Source organism: Drosophila busckii, chromosome X, assembly GCF_011750605.1.
Source record: "Drosophila busckii strain San Diego stock center, stock number 13000-0081.31 chromosome X, ASM1175060v1, whole genome shotgun sequence".
NCBI lineage: Eukaryota > Metazoa > Arthropoda > Insecta > Diptera > Drosophilidae > Drosophila > Drosophila busckii.
Genome location: NC_046608.1, coordinates 2,285,542 through 2,295,342, shown reverse-complemented (window position 1 = coordinate 2,295,342; position 9,801 = coordinate 2,285,542).

Sequence of the window (9,801 nt, the reverse complement as noted above, 5' to 3'; positions counted from 1 at the left end):
CAAAAATTAACTCGCTGCCTGTTATTGTTGTTGTTGTGTTACTTCTTCTTCTTGCTGCTGCTGCTGCTGTTGCTGTTGTTGCGTTTTTTATTTAGCAGAGGGCGCGTCAAAACAAGTTGCCGTTGCTCGTCAAGTCGCAGGGCTACGGGCTACGGCTGTGGCTGTGAGAGAGAGCGCGATTTGCAATTGTTTGCATTTGTGTGCGCCAACAAACTGAGACAGCGACAGCGTTGGCAGCACCCAAACGCCAACGAAACGTAGAAGCAAAAGTCGCAGCAGCAGCACAGCAAAGCAGCGACAGCGACAGCGCAGCGGCCATTCGTCACGTAACATTGGCGCATTGCGAGCCAGAGCAAGACAGCAATAGCAGCAGCCTCGGCAAAAGCCACCACCGAAAAGCAAAAGCGAACGCAAACTCGTCGAACACAAGTTCGGCCACGCGATGATGTATTGCAAGTGTGTGTGTGTGTGTGTCTGTGTGTATGTGTGTTTCATTCATAAATGCAAACACGCGCGCGCGCTCTCAAAACCAGTTTCGCTGCTTTGCCTGTTGTTTTGTATACACGAATGGCCCTGAGCCACGCCCAGCAGCTGCGCTGCGTGTGCGCCAGCGTCGACGCCGTCATGCGGTTCGGCCAATCGCAGCATTGTATTATGCTCAGCATGAGCTAACCTATAATTAGAGCGATGGCCGCTGTGCGAGCGAGACGCTTCTACAACTTTGGCACGCGCTAGCGAGCTCTCTCACTCGCCCACAGTATCTCTTTCTCAGCAGCAGCGACTGCGACAGCGGCGCGCTCTCATCCTTGCTGCGCCGTTAGAATTTTTACAGGCTGGGCTGGCCTGGCCTGGCCTGGCTGCCTGGGTTGGCTTCAGTGTGAGCGCATCGCGTGCAAAATGCCACAAAATGTTGCGCAGTTGTATCTCGGTTTCCTTTTCTTGCTTCTCTGCTTATTTTTGTAAATTTATAAAGTCTACAAACACACACACATACAAACACAAATGTAAATAGCAACAAAGTAGATCAAGTGACAAATTGCTTTCAATTTTATTATATTTATTTTTGCGCTGTCACTTGCTGCGATTAACTTAAGCTGCAGCTGCGCTATCAATTGCTTAAGATTGTAATTCTAATTTACATATGTGTGTGTGTGTGTGTGTATATATGCATATTAATCAATTAAAAGAATTGCATAATTGTACATCATTCAAATTATTATTTATTAATCATTTATTATTTATTAGTCAACTAGACTAGACTAAATTCCATGCTTTTTTTTCTTTGGTGAAAACATTGGTGAAATAAACATTGGGTTATTGCTTATCAATTCAGCAATAAATTCAATAAATATTTCAACATACGAATCTGGAATTCAAATACGTTGCTTTACTTTAACTTTATCTCAACAATATCTAGCATTGTTGAATTCGCCAACAAAATCAACAATTGTTAACATTTTAATCATAGACTTATTATCATTTTGAGATATATTATAAGTAAAAAAAATAACAAATGGCTTAGTTCAGTTATATTACTAGATAATGTACTATATAGCTTAATTTTCCCATTCAATTTATGTAGTTTGATAAATTTCAACAATAATAAATGTTTCTCATTTGTTAATTTTATTCAATTCTAAGTAATTTTTTATATAAAATTGATTTGATTTAATACTTTTGCTTAATTTCTTGCGCTAATGCGACTTAATTAAAGAACGTGCAACACAAAGTGGCATGGAATGATGCATGGGAATCTGCGCTGTTGCATAAACAAACAAAACACCCAAATGTGCCTCAAAAAATTCCACCCACTTGACGCCCACTCGCAACAGCAGCACAGCAACCACTAGAACAATGTGAATATATCCACCCATGTTTGAGGCCACAAGCAAAACCCAAAGTGTGCATAGCACATGCCGTCAGCCCTAAAGGGACCAAACTATGAGCACAACTATGAGCTGCTGAGCACTCTCTCAGTTAGTTGGATGTTGCTTTTGCTGTTTGGGATGAGCTGGGGGGGGATGAGCGGGTGGTGGTGGCCAGAGCCTTGTCTGGCGCGCATATCTCACGACATGGCTGCGGGACTAGCAGCAAGCAACAAGCAGAGCCAAGCGCCAGCTTCTAGTTTCCAGCTTGGCCAGCAAAACTTCCTGGCAATAGCCAGGCCAGGGCCATTGTAGGCGTAACAGAGGCTGTGGTTGTAGCTGTGGCTAGGGCTGCGGTCTAACGGCTGACCGATAACGGCGTCTGCTGCTGCTGTTGCTCTCTTTGTTGTTGTTGTTGTTGTTGTTGTTGCACACTTGACTGATTGCAGTCACTCTGGGGCAGCAGCAGCGACAGCCCACAACGCTTATGGGGTTGAGTGTATGTGCGTGTGTGTGTGTGTGTGCGTGAGAGCTTTATGTGGGCGAATCAGCGTTCTTCACTTCTTATCTCTACATCTCTAACGTGCGCTCTCTCTCTCTCTCTCTCTCTTTCGTTCATTTGTGCTCGCACTTGCTCGCAGCGCTGGGTGGCTGGGCACGCCCCCCGTTCACCCTCAGCCCTCGACCATTGCGGGTCCTTCCTTTTTAGGCATTGTTGCCATATTTGAGTGGCTCTGATTGCCTCAATGCCTCGCAGCCCCAGAACCTGCCGCTTAACACTCCTGGCAACAATAAGAACAACATATCAGCCTTAAGACTGCTACAGTGAAGCCTGTCAGTCACTCACGCTGCAATTATTTACATATTTTACTATCAGTTTTATTCGTAAATTATTTTAATATTTTATAACATTTTTGTAGCTATGATTCTGTATTATTTATTTGATATACGTTTTTTTATATTTCATTTAATGTTTTCATTAATATTTTATATATGTATATATTTTGTTTTAATTTATCTTCTATTTTATTTTATTTTTATTTTAATGTTATATTTTTGCTTTATTTTGGTTGATATTTTTAGTTATCATTTTTTTTATAATGAAAATATATTATATATTAATTTAATTTAATTCATACAATACTTTAGATAACTTATGTTAGTATTTTAAGCAATCTATTTATTTTAAGTTTCAGTCTCAACATAGATTTTTATTTTATATAAACTTAGCATTTTCTGTAACTAAGTTAAATTTTATTTGTTTTCCAGATTTAGCTTTTAATTTTGTTAAATTATTTTAGGCAATGCATTGTATAAGTTCGGTTATTATTATTTTGAATACCTATTTATTTTAATTTAAAATATACAAATTACCATTTAGTTTTTAAATTAACATTTAATTTATAAGTTTTATTTTTAATACATTAGCTTGTTTTTTTTATTTTTTATGTGAATGATGATTTGAACTTATATTTAATCAACTTATGCTGGAATATGGAATATAGGGCTGTTGATAATATTATATCAAAATATCAATATATCAAAGAGATAGCAATAAAATAAACAGAATTTTTAAAATAATTGACTAGGCATCAATCAAGCAATGAGCGAACTTTATAAGGAATAGGGGAATGTGTATTAAATTAAATATTCTTTATTGTTGACATTCCTTTAATACTGTCGCATATTCACTGAATTTACTGTATGTACCTTTTTGTTATGCACTGGGCACGACTTCATTTACGATTTCATTAATTCAATGCACGCACTGCACGAACAACTCGAAATACTGACGTCAACGGCAACGGCAACGGCAACGTCAACGGCGACAGCGACAGCGACGTCTGCGTCTAAACTGGCTTGAGCTTATTCAAAAGCTGGGCGTGTCCTTGCCCGAGCTCGTTGCGGGTGGTTGTGTGGGTGGCTAACAGACTGAAGGACTGACTGACTGACTGACTGACTGAATGGTTGACTGGTTGGCCTGTCCTGGCGATGATTTGCACTTGCCTCTCCATTGTGCCTGTCAACAATTATAATGACACTCTTATTGTCAGCCATTTGTGCTTAATTAAACCATTTGCAATTTGGCTAAACTTTTCCAGTTGTACACACACCTGGCCACGCCCCAACGACATGCACTTGAGCATTTTGCGCGCCACTTTGTTGCAATTCATTAAAAATTTAATTCCTAATTGCATTTATTTTATTGAGTTCTTTACTTTAATTGCCGCCAACTTCAACGGCAATAAGGATAGCGGCCAACTGAAGGGGTTTGGGGCTGTAACTAACGGTAGGGTAAGGACAACAACTGACGACAATCAACGACTTGGGGCTGTTGCTGCTGTAGATAGCAATTAGTTTGGCGACAACAAATATGTAAATGGCTTCATTTGTTGATGGCTTTAGCTCCAATTATTACTGTTGTTCACTCGTTTAGTTATTGCTGTCTCATATATATCTCAATTAAAAGCCCGCTTAATTATAAATTTCCAAACTCAAACTGACGATTTGCCAGGCTTAGCTTTCACACATTAATATCAGCAGCAGAACTTTGGCCAGATGACGCAATAGTTTACAAAATGAAAAGAAGTTCGAGGTCTATAAATATATATAAATATATTTTACATATAATACAGATTATATATTATATTATATACAGATTTGTATTTCCAACGATTCATAATGATGTTTTATGTTCTATTTAATTATTACAACTACGTGAGTTTTCATTTAAAGTTCATCAAAGTCCTTTCGACGGTTGGTAGACCCCAATAAGATGCAGAAGAACTGGAACTGGAACTGCGCTGCACCCCTTAACCCCTTTACCAAACATCACCTTCCCAATCATATCTATGTGCCCTCTACTCGATGGTATTTAATGGCCTCTGGGTGCTCTCTTTCCAAGCTTCCCAACTCTATCTGTGTTGCCTCTTCACAGCATAGGTTTTAAATCGCCTCTAGGTGCTCTCTCTCTCCTCTTACCTAGCCTATGGTGTACCCCAACGAGACAAAGAAGAGTTAGAGAGCATCTCTCATCTTCTTTGGCACTACCCTGCACCTCTTAACCACTTCGCCAAACATCCCCTCACCAACCCTATATTTGGGCCCTACACCCAATGTTCTCAAATTACCTCTGGGTGCGCTCTCTTCTCTCTTATCTAACCTATGCTTCCATTATTAATTTTTATTAATTCTTAGCCATAAGTTAAAGGAACTAAACTTTGCTTGCCATTTTGTAATACATAAAGCTAAGTTTGTAAATGTAAAACTAAACAATTTAGACTTAGTGTTAAGGCTTAGCTTAATTTTACGCTTGGGAACCTTAAAGTTCATAATTTGTAATTGTTGTTAAAGGGTTTGTAGTCATAACTCTGGGCATAATTGTTTAAATGCTTTTACTAAGCAAGGAGTTGGTTAACAAATACATTTAAGCCTTTAACTAATTCTTTGTTAAACTGAACTTTTGACATCGTTAAGAAATTAATACGTTTTTATGCTTTGTTTGAGTTTATTGCTCATTGAGAGAGACTCGTAAAAATCTATGCCAAAAACAAATTGAAAACTCTTTTGGGGCAAATGACACCATTAATAGATCATTGACAAAAGCAACCCCATAAAGTTAAAACGATTGTGTTTGCCGGCTTAATGTTATGGCTTTTGTTTGGTGGTTAGCTTTGGGTAAATAAAAATTAAGTTTATTGCAAACGTATTGTTGTTGTTGATTGGGGGGCAGCAGCAGCAGCAGCAGCAGCCGCAGCTCTAAATAAAGCAATGTTAGAGCAATAGAAAAAAAGGGAAAGTGCTAGCAAGTAACCACCCACAGCAACAACAACAACAACAGCAGCAATAGTTAAACTATTCTTGAGGCTATGCTCGCTGGTTATGAAAACACAATTGCAATGAGTGCTCGGATATCAAAGATAGCAGCCGTCATCATTGTGGGCGTTGGTGGCAGCCAGCAGCAGCAGCAGCAGCAAACAGGGTGCAATGGCCCAGAGAGAGAGAGAGAGAGAGAGCGCTAGAGTGAGATAGAGCTAGAGCTAGAGGGGGGTTTGAAGCCAAGCCCAATGCTTCGAAGTCAGCTCATGAATGCGAATGTGCTTAAGTAAAATGTTGCTAGTGGGTTGCTTGGGTAAAAGTACAACTTATGCGTTTCACATGAAAATAACAACAACATCAGCAGCAGCAGCAACAGCAGCACCAACAAAACTAAAGGCAACCAACCACAGTTCAAAATACAAGCAAAGTCTGCTAAGCATGTATGGATATATATATATATCTACGCGTTTTTTCTTTATTTCTGCCTCTTCTTCTACTTCTTTTTATGTGTATGTGTGTTTGGGTATTACTGAGGGGGATTCGTTCACTAAATTGCTAGGCGAGGGCGTGTCGCAAAATCGTAAATCACTTTGAAGTGGGTCGTAGACGTCCAAGCGGCGTTTGAAACTTATGCCGAGACAACAACAACAACAGCAACAGCAACAGCAGCAGCAGTTACAGACACTAAGCCACACTGAGACATCAAGCGTCCAGCATTGCGGCCAGTTAAAGCCCGAAAAACCAAAAACAAAAAACACAAACGAACTTTAAGCTGCTTGCGACCCATCGATGCCCCGCAGCGACAGGAAAAATCACGCTAGGCGCTGCTTGTCCTGACACACGGTAGCTGTTAAATGTCTAAGCCAACAACAACAACAGCAGCAGCAACAACAACAGCGAGAACAGCAAACGGGAACAATTTAAATTTGGCCCCTCTCAATAAAGTGCGCCAGCTGCGCTTTGATCGATTGATTGGCCGCCGTGAAGTGAAATCAATCAACATAACTTCGCCCTTACCAGCAGCAGCAGCAACAACAACAATTTGTATATCAACGCCGACGTCCTTCAGTTGCGCCCTCTGCTATACGCTGCATTTAATAATAATAATTATTAAGCAAGCTCAAATTGCTCAAAGCTAACGCAAGCCGATCGCAAGATAAACCCTTTCGGTTGATCACTCTGTTTGATGACAAGTCAGCTGATCAATATAGAAATTTAAATAATGCACTCGACATCACAAACATAATTTAGCAGCATTTGTTATAAAGTAATTAATAATAAAGCTATTTGCATTTTATTTTAATGTAAATAATGCAAGTTGTTGGCTTTAGCAGCTAGAATTTATTATTTTTGTATAAAATTTACACTTGTAAATAAATGGAATAATAGTAAGTACTTAATATTAAAGTTATGTACATTAAATACAATATTTAATATCTTATTCATTTAAATTAATTTGTCTAATTTCCATTCGAAATTCTTATGCAAATAAATTGATTATCGATTATATCAATAGTAAGTTTTATTTATATATTTATATGTAGTTACGTTAGTCTAATTCAAAAACTCAATCTAAATTTATAATATTATTAATAACACTACAAAATTGTAGTTACATAAATGCATTAAATCGTGTTAATTACATATAATTAAATAGTAAATTAAATTTCTAGTTGTAATTTAATGTAATAAATATATTGAATCATAATGTGCGCAAAACTTTTATCAAAAATAAATAAAAGACAGTCTAAATTATAAAAGTTTTATAATTAACATAATTTTAATGAATGTAGTTTATAAATTGTGAATTGTCACAAAAGTTACTGTGCAAAATATGAAATTATTAATATTAAATATAAATAAATTGTTCTACTGCAGTAGCAGTAAGAAATGTAAATATAATTTATATAAATGAATTATAATTTATTATTTACTAATTAATTATTTTATATTGCATATTACTTAATTAATTAGTAATTTCATTAAATAGTTAAATATTGCAATTTAAATTGCATTCATATTTTAATTGCTGCTTGCATTCACAAGCTGCTTGCTATGCAGCTGCAATTGCATTAGAACTTTCTATGATTGCAATGCATATTTATAAGCTCGTTTCTCTCGTATACGTAATTAGATAAAATCTTTGTTCTGCTTCTTTTGTTTTTCACTAATAGAGCTATCAAATTGCGCCCAACATATTGCAACAGTAAGTATTCTACATAAATCCACTGGTTAAGGCAGTGCTTACTATATAATGACTACCTCTGCCTTGATTACACAGCAAGCTGCTGCTGCTGCTGCCGTCGCTGCTGCTGCTATGGTCTCTGCTCTTACCCCTTATATGTTGCAAGTTTAGCTGCCATGTTGAGGGTGTTGTTGCCGCCGCTGCTGCTGCTGCTGCTGTTGTTGGTGTTGGTCCAAACCTGTGTTTAAGCTGAAGAGGGTGCCAACGTGCAGTGGCTGGCAGTGAGTACTCCACACTCATACACACACACTTACGTGTATCTCTGTGTGTGCATGCCTGTGTGTGAAAGATTCCTGGCTGTTGATCGCTGCGTTGTTTGTTGGCTTGTTGCTGCTGCTGCTGCGTGCCAAGTGCCCAGCCCGGCCCGCCGCCTTTTGCGGCTTCATTGCACTTAATTATTGTTATTTATTATTTTTATATTGTTTTGATGAGATGTTGAGCAACATGTTGACGAAATGTCGAATTTGCAAATTGTTTAAATCAAGCGCATGGGGGCCAAAGGATGCGCAGACTGCTCTCTTATAATTGATCGATTGCAGCCTCAAGGCGTTCAACACAAAATTATCATAATTAGACTAAATGCCCAGCCAGTCAAGTCACTCAGTCACTCACTCACTCACTCACTCAGTTTATTCAGCTACTGTGTGTATATTGTAGCTTAACATTTATTGATGGCGCCATCGATTTGCATGTGCCCGCAAGGACAAAGGACACTAGCCCAAGGGAAAAGCTCACGCCACGCTTTTCACACCACTCACACACACACACACACACACGCATTTGCCTTTTGCATTTCATTTTAATGACATAATTGCCATTCACATAATTGTGGGCTATTGTCAATTGAGAAATGTTAATAATTGCAAAGCTATTGAAATTAATTCAAATCAAATTGAGCAACAAATGCGTGCAAATGATTTCAAGTGCTTAGTTTACGTTCAAATGCTTAGCAGTATTAATATAAATATGAGATGCTTATAGCTTGCAGCTTGGCTGATTAGAGTTTAAACAAAGTATATAGACATTATAGATAAAATTAAAGGTTAACATAACATAAATAAAATACAATCATCAATTTGGCTGAGAACAGATTTCAGGCCAAGGCTACATTTCAACGAAGATATTTTATTATAGCTATTTACTGTTATATTATATAAATGAACTTTCTGTGCTGCCATTCAACATTTGCTTATATTATTGAAATTTTGATACTATTTGGCTTATCTAGATTAAAATTTATACATTTTTTTTATACATATGCTGCTGGTTCCAAAACTACAGTGGGCTCTAAAGAATGATGTACAGTTTGATTGATTTAAATTTCAATTTATTGATTCAGTCTGTTGTATAAGCTTAAGAGCCAATTCGAAATTTTGTAGAATTATTGGAACGTTACTGAAGCTATCGATTGGCCTATCCCACTTCTCCTTACATGGTTATTTACCTAGGCGCTGGAATTTTCCGAATAAGGAATTGACTGAATAAACAAAGATTGCATTTTGCTGTCAATATTATTATACTGGAGTTATAAAAATATTTGTGAATTACATTTGTATAGATTTGATCTAAAACAAAAGGTAACCTTGCAGCAAGTCCAACATGGGAACCAATTTCACTAGTGGGGACCCATTTCACACACTTGGTGACGACTGCGATTACATTATTAAGGGTAAGTGATATAAGTACTGCTGATTGCCCAGCAGGGATTTTACTATCAATAAGCTATAGAAACAAGTGGAGGCATTAAAATTTTACTTTTATATACACTTTAATGAAGACAACAAAGATTTTTCAGACTTTTACGTTAAATATTGTGGGCGCAACTTGTATTTTTCGATTTGCTGCGGAGGGGGCAGGAAATAAGTTAAAAAA